The sequence below is a fragment of the Furipterus horrens genome, unplaced genomic scaffold (assembly GCF_987537825.1).
Source record: "Furipterus horrens unplaced genomic scaffold, mFurHor1.1.pri manual_scaffold_12, whole genome shotgun sequence".
Taxonomy (NCBI): domain Eukaryota; kingdom Metazoa; phylum Chordata; class Mammalia; order Chiroptera; family Furipteridae; genus Furipterus; species Furipterus horrens.
In genome coordinates this window covers 92,937,791-92,961,910 of record NW_028327182.1, presented here as the reverse complement: position 1 = coordinate 92,961,910, position 24,120 = coordinate 92,937,791, and the positions used below count along the sequence as shown (strand labels likewise).

At 41.2% G+C, this 24,120-nt stretch overlaps 1 protein-coding gene across 1 annotated transcript in view; it reads left to right on the top strand.

Annotated features, from left to right (window-relative positions):
* Positions 1 to 24,120, top strand: part of TENM3 (teneurin transmembrane protein 3) — a 296,626-nt gene that overhangs the window by 102,221 nt on the left and 170,285 nt on the right. The gene's annotated exons all lie outside the window — the stretch shown is intronic.

Here is a 24,120-nt window from a genome sequence, read left to right as displayed (position 1 = left end):
CTCCGCTGTCACACTGTGTCAGCCACCGTCCTTTCTCCCCTGGAGCGTTGCAGGAGCATCCCGTCCCCAGTCGCCCTGACGTGGCCCTTACCCCTCACCATAGTTCAAACTCGGCCCAGTGAGTTGGGAGGCAAGACCCCAGAGATCCTGCAGAAGAGAAGGAATGATTAAGGGAGAGCTGTCTGGAAGGAGGCGGGAGAAGCGCAGAACAGGATAAAAGCACAGAGACAGAGAGCGGGGCTGCCCTTTCTTTGGAACCGTTAGGGTACGGCTTGAGACCAGGAGAGCCTGAGTCATCTTACCCCCAATGACTCAAAGTGAGGAACGCCACCAAACGCGGGGACGGATGTGAAGCCGCTGGAGCTCCCACGCTCCTCTCCTTCAGCACTGCTCACGGGGACGCAGTACGTGGCCCACCACCTTGGAGAACTGTCTGACAGCTGTTTATACGGCTAAACATCTACGATCCAGTAATTGCTCGCTTAGGGATTTACTGAGAAGATAGGAAAACACATGTTTAACAGGCTTGTACCAAGATGTTTACAGCAGCTTCATTCTTAATAACCTAAAATTGGAAACAACTGAGATGCTGGTTGTGGTATATTCACACAATGGCATACTATTAATCAATAAAAAGGAACGAGCACTACGAATGCATCTTAGAAACATTATGTTCAGTAAAAGAAGCCAGACGTGGGAAAGTACATACTGTATGATTCCAATTATGTGACTATATAAAACCCAAGAACACACACAAAATGTGCCTATGATGACAGACCTCAGAGGGAGGGGAAGGAAGAAGAAAATTATCTGGAAAGGGGCACGGGGAACTTTCTGGGTGAAGGTGGTGTTTGCTGTCTTGTGCTGGGTGGTTGTTGGAGGGTGCACACAGTTGCCAGACTCTTCAAACTCAACACCTAAGCTAAGATCGGTACCCTTTATGTAAATTATATACCTCAATAAAAACATGCATAATGAAAATGTATGAGCATATAAGATGAGATTCTGGGATAAACAGGAAGGAAACTGTGAGAACTCCGATCTCACAACAGTGAGGTACCAAAGTCACTTCCTGAGCTTGATGCATGAGGGATTAGATCGGAAGGTTGGAAGCAGCTGGGACCAGCCACTTTAAGGAACATGGTCTCATTGGAGACCAAAGTATGAATGAGCAGAAGTGAGGGCCGGGCTGAAGCAGAGAACATGACCATACAGCTCCGGGACCTGTCAGCCTAATTTAGTCATGGGAGGCAAGAAAATTGACTGCTAATTAGGAAGTCAGACCACTGGAAGCTAGGGTGTTTGTGTGTCTTTCCAGGCTCCTCTCAGGAGAGGTAAGGTTTCAGCTTTGCCTCTAAGAATAAGTTGAATTTTACCAGGTAGTGAAAGTGCAGGTGGTAACAAACTATTATTGAAATTCCCTCCACTGGTTTCTCTTTGCTTCCTTTCATCTGACTCCTGGGGAATTTGAAATCGTGTATATAGCTCACGTTGTATTTCTTTGGGTAGTGCTGGCCTCCAGGCATGAAGATAAGTTGAACTATGACCATCCATCAGAAGATAGGAGGAAGGCCTGCCATGACGGGAGGGAAGAGAGGAGCAGTAAAACCCAAGAGATGCTTCTTAGGGCAGAATTGACTGGCCTCCGTTAATGATTCCATTTGGTGGGTCACGGCTTACGGGGTGGGCGAAGCAAGCCAAAGGCTGCTCTGAGGTTTCTAACTTGAATAGTATTGGTTGGGATGGGCTAGAACATACCACGTTGGAGAAAACACAGAAAGAAGAAGCAAATGTGTAACTAGTTCATGATAAAAGAGAAGACTTCCATGTATGGGGTACCAGACCCTTGTCCCCTTGCGTTACATTAAACCACGTTATTGCCTGTCTACAAATGTAGGAAGTTGAGACCCAGAGGTTATTAACTTTGTCAAAGGTCAGTCAGCTAGGCAGTGGTAGACCCAGGAGGATTCAAACCCACACAAGTGATACTTCTAAATTATTTAAAAATTGGGGGTCAATGAACAAATGAGAATTTGGGTGTGCTTTTCTTAAGTCACGTTGCTGTGTACCATTGTTACAGATTTACAACAATCAGAAATGGGGGGATGATTCTTAACTCAATGCAAGATTGCAAAATCTGTACTACGTTATAGAAAGAGCTCAAACAAGTGCATGTAAAGGCAGAGGCAGTGAAGATGAATCAGTTACCACGAGGACAGGACCTATTCGCGTTCTTCATAATATTTATAACCTATCCTATATTTTCTTTGCATTTTCTTCTCTTTTAAAATTGGAAGGATAGGAAAAATTCCAGTTAACTGAGAATTCTAGTTACTTGGGTTAGATTTTCCTGGTAATACATTTTGGTAATACGATCTATGTTTCAGACAATATAGATTTCCACTGAAAAATAACTATATAAGAAACAATTGGTATGAGCATTTTAAGAATGTATATTTTCCCCGATGCAAATATAATAATTAAAGACAAAACTGAAAAACTTCAAACAATGTGACATAATTATAAATTGCTAGGAACCCAGGACCAGCGACCATTCTGGCACACAGCAATTAGGGATGATGTGACCCATTTTAAAACAAAGACCGTGGACTGACTCCGGAGTGAGTGGCAGATTTGCATGCGCCAGCATCTATTATCCACAGCCGCAAACCAAAGATTACCCTTAAAACGAGAACACTGTTGTAAAGACAGTTGCTTATCTTTCGCATTGGTCTTTTCAGCCACACATAAGTAGCTGCCAATCTGAAGGAGCCTGTATTTAAATACCAAGGGTAGCAATATAATAGTGCCGTGCACGGAGTCACTTAGTAGGGTGCCATTGCGGTCGGCTGGGGCACAGGTCTGCATTTAATGAGTAGTACCGTCAGAATCCCAATGGCCTTGAGTAATTCCAACCGTGGACTTGACCTTATGACGACCTAGTGTTGAGAAGCCTGCTTATTTGCAGATGGATGTACCTATTTTCAGTGACCTATGATTCTTCCTAAATTTTACCAAACTGATATCTCAGTCACTTCTAAGTAGAAAAAAAAAAAAAAAGATTATAAATATTCACTCCTTTGAGTGGCTTTAAAAGACAGGAGAAATAGTTGCCTCAAGGTTTGATAAAGAGACTTAAGTTCACATACTAACTCAAATTTGTTGTTGGTAACTACCTGATTCAGGGTTTTGAGAAATTTTTCATGCCTTGCTGGGGGCTAAGAGCACCATTTATATTAATACCTGTTAAGCTCCCAGACCTCAGCTGAGAATGACGTCATGACGGGGGAGATAACGAGGGCTTCACACAGGCCAGAGCTGCTCCAGGGCATGGCTTTGCTCATTCTGCTTAGGTCAAACAGCAATTTTTAAAACTCTCATTTATTGATCATCTGCTATCAATTACAAATTACAGATAGTATTTCGTTGAATTTCATTGTCCTTGAACCTCCGGAGGGAGTGGCGTTAATCCACATTTTCTGCATTTAGGGAAATGAGACTCAGATTCAGTGTTGACGCAACTCCAAAGGCATCGCTTCGTTTTTGTATCTCAGTATCGCTGAGATTTGAGTGGTAGGACTAACCTGAATAGTGAGACTTTGGGGAATGACCAATAATGTGTATACTCAGTGAATTCAACTTATTTCTGATCATGACAACAGAAACCTATCAAATTAATTTAAAATATTAATTTTTAAGAAAGTTCTCTAAAGTGTTTTGACAAGTCGTTAAGTATATTCCTCTGAGTAAACACTTAAATAGGCTTTGGACATGGAAATCAAATTTTTTCTCATTTCTAAAAGTTGCTCTCAATCTTGGTTCCCACTCTTGTTTTTTTTCAATCATGTTTTAGGGGAATAGCACAATAAAATAATAATGAAATTCTGTGTGACACCAAAAGAAATAGCTGCTTGTAAAAGAAACAGTAAATACTAACAGGAAAGAAATGTTGAAAATCCAGTATTTTTGTGTTGCAGCACAGCTTTCTACACTGAATGAATGCCACAAATATTTATGCCTTCAATGCAGTGTGTGTATTAAAACTCCCGGAGATTTTCTCAAGGATTAGAGATGAATACTAGAAAAAAAGACGTAGGATCAGAATTGAAATTTCTGTGTGATTTAATATTTAAAAGTTTATTTATAGTTTACTTCCTGATATTCCCATGTTATAATATTTTATTTATGAATAAGGAAAAATATTGAGATTCATATTTCATGCATCGTTAATATTATTTTACTTAAGCAGAAATTCTTTGCACATTTGTCATTATTTATTACTACTTATTTTGTAGAGCTTAAAACATATATTTTGTTCAGGAATGAAAATAAATAGATTAACTACCATAAAATACCAACAACTAAAATGAATTCTTCTTAAAGGCTCTTAGCTCAAGGCATTTTCTCTTTCATCTCAAGCATAGAAAAAGTATTTTAATGCACAAAGACTTCGTTCTTCAACATGCTGCTCTATCCATTTGTGACTCAAAATGCTTTCTCGCAATTTGTCTAAAGTCCCATAAATTTTTATTCCAACAAAGTTCACAATTTGGTTTGAGTATGTGAGGGTAGAAATGCATATTCTTTCTAATGTCTTTTTCACCCTTTTAAAATGTCTAGTCATGTCAACTTGATTTCCATAACATGGGCACTTCTACTCTGATCAGAATTACAATTTACCACAGCTTCATTATTTATTGTTTATTTGTTCATTAATTTATTCTCCACTTTATTCCAGATAGGATACTCATAGGTAGAATTTATTTATGGGTTGTTTGGACTTGATGTGCATTTCTTCATGCAATTATTTATTGCCATCTCTACTAAACTGTGTTTATGAAACTCCTTCTTTATTAATTCCTTGCTTTAGAAATGAAGAAAACATCTTTAAGCAAATGAATTATTCTGAACTGCTATATAAAGAATTATTTTGAAAGTTAAATCATTTTATTGAGCCATTTATAGGTGCTATTATATATTTTAACTCAAATTGAGCACATAGTAATGTTATTTTTCCTTTCTGATAATAATTTCAAATGGTACTTACAGATAAAGCTTTTATGTTAAATGACAGCCTGGTGATACACCTAAATTTGGTTAGAATCTTGCTCCCCTTTTTCTGTTCCCCTTCCCTCCCACTGCTCTGCAGACCTGCCTGCCCTCATGATCTCTGCAATGCAATTTGAGATGGTAAAACAATTTATTCAGCTCACAGACATAGAGCACCTATTTCTTTTTATTTAAAATGATTTTACAGATAGGCCTTGAGTCTGTCTGTCTTTACCCAGGTTATCTCCCCAGCTCCTGCTAAACTTGAAGCTGACGTGAACTTTACAGTCTTTGGTTTTATAACCACTGCTTTTACCTTCTAAACAAAGAATAAGAAAAAGGCATGATTGAGGAGCAATCAAAGGTTTATGTTTAACACTGATCAGCACAGACAGTAGTAAAATTGTATGGAAGAAACACGCACATCAGAAATACAAGCGAAACTGGGAATCTGGAAGAGTGAATCATATCAGCATTAATATCCTGGTTGGGTTTTCTGCACGATGTTAGCATTGGGAAAACCATGACTAAAGGGCACACACATCTCTCTGTTATTATTTCTGAAAACTGCATGTGAACCTACAATTGTCTCAAGTGTTTCAGTTAAAAATAAAGAAATACCTGGTTGGCAAACTTTTCCTTAAACGTCCAGATGGTAAATATTTTAGGCATTTAGGGGCACCCTAAGGAGGCAACCACCCAGATCAGTGGCCGTAGTGCAGGACTCTCCAGCAAGCAAATGAGCCAGATGTGTTCACTGGAAACTTGATTTACAAAAACAGGCAGCAGTCAGCCTGTAGTTTGCAGACCCCTGTTGTAAAAAGAGACATGAGCTTTTGAAAGTCTATCTCCTGCTCCCTTCCAGAAAAATAATATTAAAAGCTAATTATATATTTATAATGTTTTAATTTGCATCTTATCTCGGTCTTCAAAGTTTTCTTAATTTGCACAAGTATTCATGTAAGAAGTTTACATACACACTTTCATTTATTTTAAATATTCTGCTTGGGTATCATGTTTTTCTATTTGGGGAAATCAAAATAAAGTTGTTTTTAGACAGAGCACTGTATTAAAGGAAGAAATACCGTGGAATTTCTACCCTAAGATTCTCATCTCTAAACATGAATAGTAATCAGTGAAAGAGTAAGGTTTGAAGTGGAAAATAGACATTTCTGTGCTTTTCTTTTTTTACCCATCTTGTCTGAGAGCTGAAAATCCTCTGGGAGAGTTCAGACTGTGCTCAGGTACTCACATTTTGAGGGTGTGATAGTGCATAACTCTAAGCAGAATTCAACTGTGGTTTCCTGTTCAGTTTCTTGGGGTCGCACTGGTCCATGAAACTGTGGAGGTTTCCAGGGTACAGTTCTGTAATACAGTGTCAGTGTATTGCATTGTGTGCTCACCCCCCACCGTCAGGTCGCCTTCTGTCACCATGCACATGAACCCCTTTACGCTTTCCTACCCCCAACCCCCTCTCCCTTGGTAGCCCCCACACTGTTGTCTGTGTCTGGGAGTTTCTGTCTGTCTTGTTTGTTCATATTCACTGCTGGTCGGAATGTGAACTGGGACAGCCACCATGGAAAACAGTATGAAATTCCTCAAAAGATTAACTTACCCTCTTTCCCGGCAGCCCCTCCTCTGGGTACCTACTGAAAAAAAAATCTGAAGTCATTTACTCGTAAAGATCTATACGTACCCCTGTGTTCATTGCGGCGTTACTCATGGTGGCCAAGGCACGGAGGCAACTGCTGTGTCCTTTCGTAGGTGATTGGACAAAAAAGATACGGTGCATATTATACAATGGAACACGACGCAGCCCTGAGAAAAGATGAAATACTGCCGTTTGCGACAACATGGATGCGTCTTGAGAATACCCTGGGTTTTGTTGTTTTTGCTTTTGGCCACCTGCCAGGGATATATGTCCTCTGCTTCAGGTGTGTTAGGTCCTAACGTCCAAAAGAGCATGAGCTCCTTGAGGCTAATAAACCTGTCTTCTCCTTCCAAATCCCCACAGTCCTTCAACAGCATCGGGTCAATGCCACTGGGACTTGTGTCTTGGCAGCAGCGAACCACTGCTAGTCAGGAAGGAGGAGAAATTACGAAAACGACACTGTCAGTTGTATGCAGGACAGATGGGAGCGGAGAGTCAACAGGCAAAGATGTCAGCATACAGTTCTTCTCAGGGCTCCTCCCTCGTCCGCAGACGAGGGGTTGATTCCGTGGACGAGAGGTGGAGAGGGGGGCTAAGTGTCCAGATAGGGTGATGCGGTGGGAACCCAGGGGAACGTCCGTAACCAAGGTGCGGTTTGAATAACAACAAACTTGATGATTCCATAGAATGAGAATAAAACTCAAAAGTGTCACCAGACTGTCAGTTAGGAAATGGTGCTTTCGTTGGAAAAGTGGGCAGGTTGTGGAAGAGGAGAGGAGAGGGCTTGGGCAGGGCGAACGAGAGGAGTGTGAACTTCCGGGGGGGCAGGCTGACAGGGCCCTCGGAGGAGTCAGGAAATAGGGTTCCCTCTGAGGTGTCTTGGAAGGAAGAGAATGACATGACATTCGCCGAAATGGGTTTTTTAAACGGTAGCCACGGATCTGACAACTTTTCTGTTTTTTTCCCCAGTATGCATATGCTCTCTAGATTAATTTCAGGGATATTCCTTACACTGATCCTTTACAATCAAATTAGCTTATTTCAAAGCAGGGTTCTTATGGTACTCTGGTATGAAGTTAATTGATACATCCATGGAGATATAATTTTGTTGTAATTCTCATTTCATATTGAATGACTCGGTTTCTGCCGCAAAGGCAGAGACACACGGGGAACTGATGTACGTGAGAAGGCGGAGGGGCAGCCGGGGACATCTTGGTTCTTTGAGACAATGGCAGGGCGTTGAGGTTTGTTTTTGCTGCCCGTGTGTCTTATGCTTTAAACAGGATATAACGATGCTCGAGGGCCAGCAGAGGACAGAGAGCAAATCTTAATCAGCCTCGGTGTTTTTTCTGTTTGAAACCGAGGTTCAGATTCATTTTCAAGCCTAGGGAGCTTAATTAAAGTAAGTAGAGACAAAAGTACTCTTTTGAGAGCTGTCATTTCTTGGAGTGTGACACTATTAATAATGTCGTGCCATGCTATTTTGGAAGTTTGGCTCTTTCCTTGTCTTTTGTCTTGTCTGACTCTTGCACATTCCGACGTAAAGGGCACACCACGTCCTTGCTGGCCTCAGCGCAGCTTCTTGGAAGAAATGCCCCTCCCAAGCCCTGTGTTTTCACCTCTCCCTCCCTGTTTTGTTGTGCGTCTCCTGCTCAGTGGCAACAACACTTGGAGGGCGGGGGCCTCGGAAAGATTTTTTTTTTTTCAATGAGGGTGAAAATTAGATCATGCTGTGAACATGTCACTGTGAGTGTGCCTTCCCTCTGTGACAGCTCCATGGGCTCTGCCCAGTTACGAATCTTCGTATTTCTGACTTGCCTCGACATCAGAAAGTGTTTTCATGGTGCCGGTCTTTGTGAGCAACAGGCATGCACGAAGGCTTGGCAGACGCCACAGCTTTGAGGGACTTACAGGCTGTAACTCGGGGCCAGGGACAAGGCCCGGTGTTTACGGCTCAACCTGATCATTCAGCTCTGATTGCTGATTTTGTGTGACACCTTTTTAAATTTAAACAGTGTGTCTGAGGTCACTTGTCATCTTTCTGTGTGCAGTAATGTGTCGTGTCGAACTTGGATTTCACGATCTTCATTGTTTGAAGGTTAATTAGTATTCTTTGTTAGACTCTATTCCACTTTGCTTGAGTAATCATGTAATTGCATCTGTCTTTGTAACTTGATTTTGGTGAATTTTTAAGTCAAATTATATGTCTAAAGCATGCTACCTCTAATTGCATTGGCATACAAAATGGTGGTTACTAAACATGTTAACATAAATGTTCCTTTTATTCTTTCATAATACTGTTTTTTAAATAACATGGAAAGGTTTAAAAATTTTTAATTACCCAGTATTAAAAAAGTAAAACTACCCAGTATTTTCACATAAATAGGTAAGATGTAAGAAATTATAAAGGAAGCAGATACTTATTGTATTTTGAATATTTTGAGGCCCTCACAAAAATATAACCATGTCAGTATATGATCAAAGTCAGAAATTAAAGAGTTAACAGTTCTTTATAAACCAGAAGGCCATGAACTCTTAATAATGCTGTCTCAAATATTTGTCTTTATTGTGGTGGCCACCAAAGGACAGCCTGTGGGACCGTACCTTGTCACACTGTTGGATTTGATAACTCTACTAATCCCTTAAGAATGTTAGGAAAAGTATTTTATGCTTACATTAGCAACTATTGTGAGTTTGTAAAATAACCTGCCAACCCCAATAGGGATTATAAGGACAAGAAGAAAAGGAATAATATCTAGGATCTTGTATTTTATTAATTATTAATTTTAGAGATTTTTCTTAACCCAATACTTTTTTATTTCTCTGTATGAAAAAGTGATGGTCAGGCTGCAGCACACTTCAAAAAATAAGGCAAGACCCCGCCCACATACTAAATAATGTTCAACGCTTTATAACACTGGAAAATAACGTCCAAATTATTTTTCATCTGTGTTCCCATCCGAAACGCATCGCAGCTTCCCTGTGATAAAAGCGTGCTGCCGTCACCGTGGCTGGGCTGCGGTCTCCCCCTGGCCTTGGCAAGGTAGCCCTCTGACCCCAGGTTCTAAATAAAGCAAGCACTTCTTCCATTTAAAACTGGATTTCTACAGCACTGTCTTCAGGCTAGCATGTCCTCTTCATGTTCTTCTGACAGCCTGGCTCAAACGGAGCTGACAAAAATAGTTATTCCTGTATCAGTGAGTATGGGAAGCTTTGGAGTCCTGTTCTGTGACCACTTCCAGAGTACTCAGTTTCTCTGAACTTTTTTCCCCGCATGTGAAATGGGAATAAATACTGCAGGTCGGCTATGAGAATAAATAAAATAATCTGTGTTGCGCGCAGAGCATAATGAGTTTAATGAGTGCAGATTTTCTCTGTGGATTTCTCCCCACAGTGTGCACCCCACTTTTGCATTTAGGATCTGTGACGTTCTATTGAACCTAGATTTCTAGTAATTTCTTATTCGATTTTTAGTAACCACTTTCTGTAACTCCTGGGTAAACTCCTTATAGCTAGCAACAAGAAAAGCATAAATAGAAGGGAAATGTGTATAGTAGTTCATTGTTTTCATTCTGTCTTTTTTTTTTAAGAGACGAGCATTATCTTTGAAGCACACAGTATCCTAAGGTATCAAGGGTTAAAGGAGTCGTAATAGACTGGATATGGACGTGTCAGAATGCTTTAAAAAATCGATTCTAGCTAATGGAGAGAATGATTTCAACGTGAACTACTGCCATTCCTTCAGTGAGTCACAGCAGAAAAAAATCCAAGTCAACATTGGAAAGGAGGCGAGCTCTTCCTTATAGAATTAATGAGGACCGCAGTGATCTGCCGTGAGGAATTGGAATTTGAAAACCCTTTTCTGTCTTATTCCCTAATGTGTCGAACCGGCTAAGTAGACTCTAATTTTCAACGTGCAATTATCCAAACAAGATGAATGCGCCGGGCGATCAATGCTGGATACCAATGCCGATCTTAATGCTAATATTTTTATCCTCCCTTATGAGAGACACATATTTGGCAAAAGCCACAAGCCTCTGAGATTCCTAAAGATCAGAGGTAACTCGGGGGAGAGGCAGCGGCCTTCCCTTCCCTCAGGGATGGGAATTCCACCCAAGGGAGACACCTCCCAGGATAAGCTCCTTGCTGTTTGTTCTTTCCTGTTTTTATCAGTTGTTTTATCTTAGGCAGCTCTGTGTTTTGTAAAATGCGGAGTGATAACATGTAACTGTGGTTGAGACTTAAAATTAGCAACCGAAGCTTTAAACTGTGTGTACACACACATTTAAAACACTATAGAATTATGAGTTTGTTTCTTAAACTGGAAAAAGAACCGTAGAAATCACAATTTACTGAGCACAACAGGTTAGTGATAGAACCGGGACCTAAATATGTTGGTCTATGTTCAAAGCAAAGGAAAAAAAATAAACCCAAGAACTGTCTCTTTTTTCACTTGTCCCCTCCTACTTTATATATAAGCAAGGGTCTGTTAGGGCTGTGTGTCTTCAATAAATGAAAATGACTTCTATTTGGTGTGCTTGAGTTTCAGGAATTTTGGAGTTAAGGTCAGGACACTGTGTTCCTCTTAAAAAGTAAACGAGCGTTTGTATTTTTAAAATGAAGCATACTTTTGCAGCACAAACCCCGTCAGCATTCAGCAGTTGGCGTAGGTCGTGTCCATATGCAGCATATTTTTCTTGCTAGACAGGTACTGGAGGTGCTGCCTGATGAAGGCTTTGTGACCTACGTGTATTTGGCACATATTCGGATTATATTGTAAAAAAGTGATTTACTGAAATATTTGGGTAAAATCAAAGTTATTCATGACTGTGCATACTTCTGAGAAAGCAACGCATTCAAGCAGAAGATGTTTTATTGATAAGTAAATTCTAATAATACGTTTCACATTAGTTTTAAGAGTCCTCGTGATCTTCACCGGAAAGGCATATTTATTGCAAACCTTAAGCAGCCTTTCTGAAACCTGAAAAAAGATTTCTGAAAACAGCCTGCAATAAAAATCACACACGCTTCATAAAACACTACTTGATAGATATCACTTGCACCATTAAGAACGAAACGACAAAGGATGTAATTTCAGTTCTGGCATGCAATATTAATCGAAAGCCTTTCAAACATCTTGCTGATGGGAGCTATGGCAACGTGACATTGAAGAATTAGGAGCTAAAGACATCCGTCTTAATCAGGGTTTCAAAGTAAAGGCCGTAAAACAGAAAGTTGTTTCGTGCGTCTTTACATTTTCACGGGTTTCAGCGGGAGCATCGTTTTCTAGGGTGTTCCTTTAAATGCAAAGAATGCAAATTCCGTGCTGAGAACGTAGAAGTTCAGTTTCCAGGACTGGAGCCAACGGGGACCAACCATTCTGCATACCCAGGAATCATTTCTGTGGCCATGTACACTCTGTCCATGTTTTATGCTAGTGGTACATTGTCCTGAGTAAACACTCGAAATGATATTAAGGGATACTTTTGAAAATTAACTGGATGTATATATGCCTTTATACATTTAGAAATTAAATAAGAATGTTTTTAAAGACCTCCCTTAGAAAGAAATTATCTTATGGCTCTATTCACACATAAACACCTTTGGCCAAAAAGAAATATATGGTTAAAAAAATTAATGCTCTATTTGAATAAATGAGGAAAGTCTGGAAAATAAGACTTTACATTAAAGTAGCAGTTTATAAAACTACTTTAATGTACAGTATTTCTTTTAATCCTCTCAACACATGTAGAAGTGATTATTATCCCCACTTTATAGCGGAGGGATCAGAGAATTGAGATTATGAAATTGATTGGCTCAAAGTCACACAGTTGTTAACTTTCAGGCGAGGAACTTGAACCCTGGTGTTATGGACTGAGTGTTTCCCCAAAATATGTATGTTGAAGGCCCACCCCCCCCCAACCCCTCCACACACACGACTGTATCTAGAGATAGAGCCTCGAAAGACTTAGTGAAGGCGAAAAGAGATCATAAGTGTAAGGTCTCAATTCAGTAGAATTGGTGTTCTTAGAAAGAGACCCCAGAGTGCTATCTCTCTCTCCTCCATGTGAGGACACCGTGGGAAGGCAGCTGCCTACCAGCCAGGAAGAGAGCCCGCCCCAGAAGCTGACTCTGTGGGGCCTTGGTCTGGGACTTCCAGCCCCCGGAACGGTGAGGACGTGAATTTCTGCTGCCTGAGTCACCCCGCCTGTGACGTTTTGTTATGGCCGTTCCTGCAGACTAATTCACTAGGTCTTCTCTCTTTTGTTTTTTTAAGATTTTTTTAAAATTTATTTTTAGGGGAGGGGGGAAGGGAGGGAGAAAAAGAGGGAGCGAGACATCAATGCGTGAGAGAAACATCGATTGATTGCCTCTCACACGCCCCTAACGAGGGGCCTGGCCTAGCAACCCAAGCATGTGCCCTGACCGGGAATCGAACCGGTGACCCTCCGGTTCACAGGCTGGCGCTCAATCCACTGAGCCACACCAGCCAGGACCACCAGGTCTTCTTTAATCTTCTCCATTGTGAATCTAGTGCTCATTTGCCTCTTTTATGGAGGAATTTAATAAACTGGCACTAAATTATGGGTAGACCCATGAAATAAAAGATCAGAAGATCCGTAAAGGAATACCTTCGTCCCTGGCTTCCTTTTGAACCTGTTTTGAGAGGAAGGTTTCTAGCGGCAATTAGCATGCTATGAAAAGTCACAGCCTCCACAAAGCACGCTAGCTGAAAAGACACAACAAAGCCTCCAAAAACATACATCATTAATCTCCCGGACAATAATAGTACCTCACAGTGCTATCGTACGTGGCAGTTTACAGACACGTTCATATACATGATTTCATTTTGATAGCAGCTACCATACTATCTCCCGTATTTAGTATTCTTCTCACTCTACCATCCTGCTTTGCGTTGGTGCTCAGTCATTAAAGCAGCAGGAAAATATATATTTGGAAGAGGCTTTTCATGTTATACATGCACAGAAAATTACCCCCAAATTATTAATGACAGAGGAGGAAATTCGGCGAGTGTGCCCATGTCAGCTCCAACTACGACTCTCTTTCCCTTTTAATCAAAAAGCATCATTATGTGGTTTCTGCTTAACAGGCCCCTCATTGCACGTGGCAAGAATGCAGAGCAGACGTCTGTGGGTTCCAGTGAAATCGGTTGCACCCACATAATTTTTCATGGTTGTGACAACCCGCAGCTCTTCCTGGAGGTCATAAGAGGACTTAAAATTTGATTTTAATATGAGATATTTATAGACAATATGGACTCCATAAATTGCACATAGTAAATATGACATCAAATAATATTCCTGGGTAAAAATCACTGGCAAAGTGAATGTTCAGGGAAAAAAAAGATGAACAGTGTTGCTATGTAATTTCTGTGTTCTCAGATCAATTATTTCTCCTACAGTTGCTAAAATATTTTTAAAAATAAAATCTAGAGAGGGGCTCCAATAAAGTAGGTGAAATACCTTTTTGCTAAAACTCATTAACTGTAATTTTGAAATTTATGATAATTGTCATCAGAACATTTAAAAAACGGGTCAGTTTTCATTTAACTTTGAAAGTCGCATCCTGGCTTTTTATATACTTGTGTTCACAGGAATTTCAATATTGATATCTGAAGTTAATTTGCTATAAAATGATTTTCACTAGATGTATCTTAAGATGTTACAGGCAACAACAAAAGGTGATACAGAGTGCTTTATTTTTAGTATTGATTACATAAGACAATACGATAGGGTATTTATAGCATGAGTTAATATGGGGGAGTGTCCATAATATTTACCTTTGTAGTAATGATTTACTCGTTGGCCATTAAATATTTTATATGTATGACTTGAGATAATATGATTGGTTTTTTTAATTACTTCAATTTTTTATATTTATGACATAAGCCAATATGTTTGAAGAAAGTATTGTGCATTGTGTAAAATGAAGAGAATTTTAAAGCTAGAAAACTTTAGAATTCATTGATAGCCCCCTCCCCTCCCCCATGGCTATAGCTTTACAGAGCAGAGAAACCGAGACCCTGAAGTTAATTGATTTATAGGAGGTTACGTTTGGTTAGTAGAAGCAAGCGCTCAGCCCTGGGTCCCTGTTTGCTCTCCAGTCCTCTTTCTTCCATACGGGACATTTACTTTGTGATAAAGACTGTTACCTGCAAAGCTTGCACATGCTGCATAGTTTGGAATATTTGACTGGCTTTCCTTATTCTTTATAAGCCACTTGTCATGTAGGGACAGCTTTTCATTGCCTTTTGGTTTGTCCTTATCCATATTCAAACATCTGCTTCATTATATTATAAATTACTTGGGTTTAGTGCATATCCATTTAAAGTCAATAAAATTTAATCACACAAAAAAATCAAATGCTCGTTACGTAATGAGAGAGGAGAGACAAGTGTTTATTGCTTGTACGTCAACAATTGTTTTGTCAAGATCGGGACAGCTTCTTCATTTTTTGATTACTCTCTCAGGTTAAGTATTTTTTTAATGGGTAGAAAAATATCCTGAACCATCTAGGGAAACACTTAAAGGTATTTTCCATTCAGTTTTAATGCATACATAATAAATAACTTTTACGTAAGTTTCTGTAAGAAATAATTATGAAAACCTAAAAATTCCAGTAGAGGGTAGTGCGTTTGTGGCATTGCTAGTGTTAAGTAGGTGAAAAGATGAACTCCTTCAACCAGCAAAGGTACCAGCTGGTATCTCCTTCCACTCACTGAGCTAGCTGAGGGGGCGTGCCATTTTAGATTGACTACACACTTTGGAGTAGCAACCGTAGGAGCCAGAATAATTTCCAAGAGAACTTACTGCCATTCAGGAGAAGTTACCTTTTAAATACACCAAGGGGGCAGGAAAAGCTGTTATCCAATAACAAAAAAGAATAGCAGAAATAATTCCTATGAAATGAGAAAGAGATGAATAAGTTCGTGTTTATATAATTTCACATTAGCAACTTTGGAGAAAGATGTTTCAATAGCTCTAAAGGAGATGCTGTTCTTGCCTTTGGGAACTCTTACTGCTTGTGTATTGTACTTCCTCATTCTGTTGGGTTGGCCAAAAAGTTTGTTTAGTTTCTTCTGTAAAATGGCTTTAACAGTGCTCAATTGTCTTTAACTTCATTCAAAACAATTTTGTTAGATTGTATTGTGACAGCTGTCATACCGGTGTGCATTTTTAAAAAAACTTTTCTAAATTGGTGGATTTTTGTGCAGACGTTTTAATATTGAAGATGGAAGAAAATATGCAACATTTCTGGAGTATTAGGCTTTATTCTTTAAAGGAAGGTAAAAACATAACTGAAACACACACACACAAAAAAAATTGCGCAGTGTGTGGAGAAGATGCTGTGACTGATGGAACGTGTCAAAGGTGGTTTGCAAAGTTTCCTGGCACTACTGCCATTTTGGCCGAAGAATTCTTTGCTGTGACGCTACCTTATGCATTGGAAGATGTTTAGCAGGCCCCCTGGCCTCTGCCCAATAGAGGCAATAGTGGGAGAGAGCCGACATGCTCAAAATATCCAAATCAGTACAGTTATTGGTGAAAATGGAAAATGTCTTTTATGGGAAAAGCTAAGTGGACTTTTTGGCCAACCCAGTATCTTTTTTTGTCTTTGAACTCCTCTTACATATTGAAGCTTGAGTTTCCTAGATCTCTTTTCCAATTTCCTGGGTCGCTCTCCCGTTGTGTCTAATATACATTTAAATCATCCAGATGTATCTAATTTCAGTGACTGCATTTTTCATATTTGTACACATTTTACTTTTTTAAAAACTGCCTCATATTTTTCTCAGTGTCTTATTCTTATCATTCTAAGTCCTTAATTATTATAAACATACTTATAGTTTCATCTGATGGTTATATTACCTGAAGTTTTGGAGGAGGAAAAAATCCCTGCTGTGTAGTCTCTGTGTGGCGTTTGGCTCAGTGTGGACTGTCTCCTCTCATCCTTTGTCATTTTAGGTTGTGACTTCATTGAAAGCAGACTTGTATCTGTGGAAATGCTGCGGGACTTGGGTGGGGTTAGTGCACATCCTTTTAAAGAGGTTTTGTGTTTCCTTCTGCCGGTGCCTCTGGAAAGAGCGTTGCTGACACAGGACGACTTTTTATGGTAATTCTTGGTTTGGGTTCCAGAACTCCGCTGACGGAAGCTCTCCCCTCGTACATTCCGGGGAAGCCCGGGCCAGGGGCTAACATTTTCAGGCATCGTTCTGTTCCCCATCCAGAGCTTAAGATAGCTCAGCGAGATTCCTTCCTGTTCCATCTGCAGTGAGAAGATTTTTTGAATCTACTCTTAGACTGAGGGCACAGCACTCCAGGGGTCTAGAACTTAATGTAGGGGTGTCAGTAGCAGCTGGGGCATTGTCCCTTGCGCCATCCTTGTACATTAGAATAGTCGCGGAGAAGGACAGACCTCCCTGGGGAAGCCACTGTGTCAGCTCACGGGCAGGCAACATTTTTCCTCTCCCGTTGCTGGCCAATCCTTTCTTCCCAATTTTGTTATGTTAGCCTGCCGTTAAGCCCCGCTGTCGGACTGGGTTGACTGCGTGGGTATTCTAGGTTGCCACATTGTCCGATACAGGCAGTTCAGTGGCCTCTCAAAGAAAAAGAGAGAATGCAAAGACGTAGACTCATACTTTGATGATTTCTTCTAGTCTTCATTTCGAAGAATGACCCTAAAGAAATTAAAGCAAAGTCTCACTAAGTCAGGAAGTATAGTGACTCAGTTCCTCTGTGCTCACTTCAGTCATATCCTCTGGTCAGTACAAGTCTTCCTTTTCCAGCTTATGTATCTCTTAAGATTTTTTTCATACCCAAATGTCTTTATATAAATAGCCTTACAAGCGATTGATGATGGTGATAAGAATATTGTTTATTTATATAGGATTTTATGGTTTATAAATATTTTCCATTTGATGTGCATGCAACGCTCTGAAATGTCTGTGACAGACCATTTGTGGTGCAAACCTTTGCGCGGTGCGGCTGCCCCTCCCCACCAGCCAGCTCTGCTCCGCTTCCTGCCGGTCTGCTTTGCACTGTGCTGGTCGCTCTGCTGCGCTTGGTCTGCTCTGGCCTGCACTGGTCTGGCCACTGTGCTCCGGTGGGTCGCGGTCAGCGGTCCCGCTCGGCCAGGGAGGCAGCCTGCAGTCTTCCGTGGAAAGGGAAGTGTGCTTCCAGAGCCCACGGGCCGCTGGCTTATATGGACAGGAGTCCCCACCCCAGGCCCCTGATTGGTCTGCGCTCATGCAAATGAGGACTCCAGATTCTCCAAGCTTTATTGGTCCAAAAGGCACTGTCCTGATTGGTCAGAATTCTAGCTGGTCCCAGCTGTGTGGCACCTGTTGGCCTGGGAAAGCCTCAGTCCCATTCATTGAAATGGGATTGCAGGGAGTTCTCCGAGGGCTGGCTCAGGTGGCAGAAACACAGTGCAGGGGACAGGCAGCCGTGTGCGGGCGTCCTCCTGGGTGAGGTTCGCGTTAGAGGCCCCTTGTAGAAATGGCTGCTGGCTCTGCTTGTAAAAAAACTGAGCCCGGTTAGCCTCCTGGGGCCTTTCTTACACGTCTTTTTTCTCAGAGTCCACAAAACTAATTTGGGGATAAAATATACAACACAAAGAGTTTTATATGTTTTGTTTTCGTGACCTGTTTTAAGAAAGAGGTGAGTTTTGAAAAAAAAACGTAAGTTTTGTTTGAGACAGGTAGAAGGAGGTCAAGATACAGCCAGGAAATGAAGTGAGGACGAATCAGTTTTGTGATGCAGAAGCAAAGGCTTTAACCCACCTTCGCTGATCACCAGGAAGTGGGCTTGGCTCCTCCTCCGTGTTTGTCTGGTTGTGGAACTGAGTTTTTTCGTTTATTCAGCTACCGGCTGTTAGTGTTTAAGAGCAAACAAGCCAGAGGCAGATGAAGGTGCTTCTTGGTTTGGCAAAATTAAAACTGTTTTTGTTCCTGTGTGTTTCTCTCTCCACCTCCCGCTTTCCTCTCCCGCTCCTGCCCTCCCTCCCCCTCCCCTCCTGCCTCCCCCTCCCCCCCTCCCGCCTCGCCCTCCCCCTCCCCTTCCCCGCCCCCTCCCCCATTTATCTTTTGTTAGCAGACTGGACTCAGACTGCAGACAGGTATTTTAAAGCAGCACAGGTGCCAGCCCCTAGCTCTTCTCTCCCTTCCAAATTAGAGGCCTTCTTCCCTGGCGACATTAGCAGGGATGGAAGTGGGTGGGACCAAGCCATTGGAGTGGCTGTGGGGACACCCTGCTCAAAGCAGGTGCCAGCCCCAGCCTGCTCCTCACCTGTCACCTCACACTCACCTCTCAGCCCTCCCCGTGAACAGAGGTGTGCGCACACGGGTGCAGACCTACCCTCGCATCCAGAGACTGTGGTCTCCCCGCAGGTATTCTTTTCCCTCCCAGCCTTCCTGTTGGAAAGTCCATTTCCACTCTGCTCCCCGAGGACCGCAGCCCCAGGCTGTAAATCAGACAGGCGCTGCAGCTGGAATGCACGCCACAGTCTGGGAGCTGCCGGTAATGGCTTTTAATTTAAAAAATTCAAACGAGCAAATATGCCCAGATGTGCTCAAAATCCAGGTGTTCCTTTTTGCCTTTTAATTCTTGACACGATTCTGCAGTCCTAGCAGATGGAAAAAAAAGCCTCAGACTAACCTCAGGACTCTGAGATCAGATTCCTCTCTCTGTGGAAATTGGCAAGACACTGGTTTATTTTTGATTCCTATGACATTGCTGATTCTTGCTTCCTTGCCTATTAAGGTATGTTCTCCTCAGACATGGTTGTGTGTTCTTACTTCCTGTGATAATGGTCTTAGTTACCAGGCTCTACAGTTACTTCTGCCCTGAAGGGAGTTGTCTGTTCCCCGCCATTCCTAAGGCACCATTTAGCACTCAGTGTGTCTCTTATCACCTTTAAATGAGCAACTATGAAATCCATGAAGCTCAGGAAGGCAGGGAACTTAGGAACACACCCCGCTGAAGAAACATCCTGTGAAGAACACAGATCGTGTCTATAGCACCTGTCACCTCCCTGATTCCTAACCACAGGGTTGTCAGGTAACCACAGTTTCTCCTCTTCCCCCTGCAGAGTCCGTTAATAAGCCCTGCGTTTCTAGGACTTGGGGTTTGATAAGTTGCTTCAACTGGAATCTACCCTATTATCAAATAGCACCTCGCGGTCTAGTAGTTGATACGCCTTGTTCAGTCTGTACCGTGATCCGGCTTAGTACCCATGCTCGTAGGTTTACCTGGACAGCCTTAAAGGACCCTGTCGAAGAACTAAATTGTTTTGGTAGTCAAGGGCTGAGCAAAATGACCAATACCTTCTCTATCTGATATTTAGTAATCATATAATGGGAGTTTTAAAAACATCTGCTGTGATTTCTATTCAATTTATCAGATATACACAAGCCACAGTTAGGCCGTGATGAAAGTTCTCTGAGCTGTAGGAACTTTCAGAAAGAAAGAGTGACCTGAGTAAAGGTGCTGCTTGGGTGGGATACATAATTTCTAGCAAGCATAGTGACAAATTTTCTATTTTTAAAAAAGGGAAGAATATTTTGAAAACAGAACCTATAGTCTTTCTTAAATATTTAATTTGGAGCATTTCTAAACATAAGCTTTAAAATACGAGGAAAATGTACTTCATTTGGTAACCAATAATGTATACTTTAGATATTACCTCATATCTTATATAATTACATATACATCATATAATCTTTCCATTACTTGCACATCTTCAAAGGTAGATTTTAAATATTGGAACGTCTGTTATGGTTGCAAAGAAATGCTTCTAAAAACCCGTCATGGGGTGAGTGACATGTGCCCACCTGGATGAGAGAGCACCCCACCCAAGGTGCTATTATTGCAGAAATGTCACCTGTCCCTCAGCACAGTTGAACTACAAGGCTTAGCGATGTTACTGAAAAAACCCAAGGAAACTTGAGTTGGAGTCCCTGCCCTTCAGGATGTAAGAAGTCATGGGGAAATAAGACGTGTCTGCAGTTACCTAACAGTGAACGGCGGCGTGGGCAGCCTCGCGTTCTCACCACGCCAGCGTCTCTTCTTAGGCATCGGTTCAGCGAGTATGTTCTGTGTATCCAGCCTTGTGTGGTCCTTCGGGGGCTGACAGTCAATTAGATGTGAACCGGGCCCCTGGAGAGCCTAACAGGGGACATGAGACCTATGAGACTGGGTGTGTGGTACAGAAGAAAGTGAAAGATCCATGAAAAAAGGAACAGATAAAATAAGACTCTTTCTTAGAACTTAAAATACAGGGGATTTGGGTATAGGAAGATGAAGGAATGTGTTTTTCTGGTTGGAAGTGACTAAGCATCAGTGGAAAGGTAAGGGGGATGCAAAGGGGATAGCACGTTTGACGAGAATTAAGATCCATGAAGGGGATTCGTGGGGAAATGCCTGCAAGAATATTTTCTCTTTGAACCAGTATAGCATTCCCCTTTAGAGTTCCTTGTATGTTTTACAGGTACCAGAAAGCCTTCTGGAGTTTTCCAGGAGTAAAATGACATGTTAAGAGCTGTTTCAGGAACCCGGTGACTCTGTGAAGTCTAGTTGTCCCGTCTGTAACTCAGAGTCACTATATCCAGTCTTTTTCCTCATGTCCATGCAAAGCCTGTGGCAATGCTTAGAGCAAAGGCAGCAGCTGATGTTCTGGTTTTCTAAGGTGGGTTGGCCCACCTGTTAGATCCTAAGTGCTTGTCTCCACATCTAGAGCCTATTTTCTGTTTTCTTGTGTCAGTTTTGAACCTTGGTCCTAAAACTTTCCCTGGATATTCAGTTGTTCTTCCTATGGGGACGTAAAAGAAATTGTCTCTCTATTCTCAGTACCAGTAATAGTTACACTTTTCTAAGCAAACTTTTTTTACCTTGAAAACACTCCAACTTGTGTAACTCGTCTGGTTTTTCTCTTTGTTTTGGCAACTAGACAATTTAGAACCAGCTTTGTAACCTACTTTAAAAATATACAGAACTATAGGGCAGGCATTTTGTCCACCAACCTCACATGTGGCTTCCTCTTATCTTTCCTACTTTTAGGTTATTGTTATTCTGTCTTCCTTTCTGGCTACATGTAATTTTATTTTATCTTGCTATACTTTATAAACGTACCCTATCTTGAATAAGCTGGTATAGATAAATATACACTCCAGCCACTGGTAGGCCCTGGAAGTCGGAGTCTCTAGAGCTAGCGTTGACCTCCGGCCAAGTCCTGGGCCTTCACTTCTGTTTGTGGCCAGCTGCAGAACTTCAGCTTCCAGCCATTCGGCTCATCTGCTCAGCCTTCGCACTTAGGCTGTTCTACCCAATCTTAGATTGACCCTCGCTTTTGCCCCCTGGATTTGTTTTATTGGTAGAGCTCCTGATCATGGGGCCAAATCCTACGCGGTCCCAGCAGGCAGAGCACGCGGTGCTGAAATTACCCAGACAGGAATCTGGCAGGAGCATGTATCTTCGCACGATGTCTGCCTCTTCCATCCTACGCCCTCAGTACCTACGTGCCGGATGGATGGGCGGGCCTCGAGGAAGCCACAGCAGCCCGAATCATTTCTGAACCCTTAAATGGAAGCTTTTCCCTGTGGCTTAGAGTTTTATTTACCTTAAGATGGAGAATCTTCAGTTCAGCATACTGACATGTTTGATGGTGCTGTATCTTAAAATCACTTCATTTCAATAGCCGTCCTCCCATCCGTGATGCTTTACTGTGTCCACAGCACTCTCCCATCATGGGCAGCGCGTCCTTGGGACACACAGGCTTGATCCCCGCTTGTGGGCTGACTGGGTGCAGAATAAACAGATGAAGGAGCGCCTTTCCCTAGATCCCTCAAATGCACCAGTGGTTAGATGGGGTGTTATTATTTCCATATTACAGATGAGGAAATGGGGGTTCCCTGTGATGATGCCTGACAGAACTAACTGTGATACTGTGATTTCTACTGCAGTGCTCTTTTCTCTACATGGTATAATGTCTGCTATGCACTTTATTTTATGTGTAGAATCTACAGAATTCATTATATATTGTATATTATATAGAATAAGTTATACATTCTATATATGATATATGGATTAAATTATATATTCTGTATATAACACACGGACTAAATTATATAGTCTCTATATGATATATGGACTAATTTATAGTCTATATATGACTATATATAGATATATGGAATGAACTATATTCTATATATGATATATGGCATAAATTACATATGATATATGGAATGGACTATATATTCTATATATGATATATGGCATAAATTGTATATGATATATGATATATGAAATAAATTATGTATTATATAACATCACTCCTTCATGGAGTCATGGTTAAAACACGGAGTCATCTGACCCAACTTTCTTCTTCTCTTTAGGCACAATCTTAGATTTTTGCCTTTGAAATGTTTTTTGTCTGTTTTGATTCCATTAACACCAACCTAGTCTAGGTCCTGGTAACTGGAGCTTTTTATATCATCCAATAAGCAGCTTCTTGAAACGTTCCTTAAAGACCCCATAGAGATTCTAATCCTGTGCACTAGTGCAGGGGAAGGCAAAGCTAATTAATTACTATAGGTACCTGAATAATAAATCTTCTATGAATTTTTAACTGTTAGTTTTATTTTTTTTCCTAACACCGTAAACACTATGTGCTCATTTAACCCTGCCCTTCCCTCAAAGGCAAATTTCAATTTAACTGAGATTTAGACAGATAATTTCTCAGGAGCACCGAAGCAATGGCTGAACAAGATTTCTCTAGTTTCTAGTATGGGGATCGGCAAGGCTAGAGACCAGGCAGGAAGCAGCTCTTAGGAAGGTGACATCTCCATCCCTCGTTTCAAGAGTAAGAAATTACTAGTTGTTAAATGATATGATGTGGATAATTAGAGGCCACTAGAAACCTGCAGTAACTACTGATCTATACTACAGGAGGAGTTATTTTAATTGTTGTATCCTGTAAAAAGATTTGATAATATCTGTTCAAACTATAATATATCATGTATTCGTTTCACGCAACCAGAATGGCAATGTTAGGCTACCTTATTTGGCTTAATCACCGCCGAAGTTCATGTTGTAGATGGAAGATAATCACTATGTTTCCTATTCCCTTTAATATGTGCATTGATATTAATAGTATAATTTAATACCTCACTTTACAATTATAGTGCCCTTCGAACTGCATTTAGTAAAAAGTTAACATCATTTGTGTGTGGAACCACAATAAATTTGACATCAAATAAAGGAGCCATCGGTCTGTTTCCTCAAACGTAGTGTTTGTGAATTCTAGCATTTCCAAAACTAGGTGAAAACTAGGTCTCAGAATTTGTGAACTTTAACTTAAGGCTTCTTAGCTTTAGGGGATTCTTTCCTGGTAACAGTCTAGCA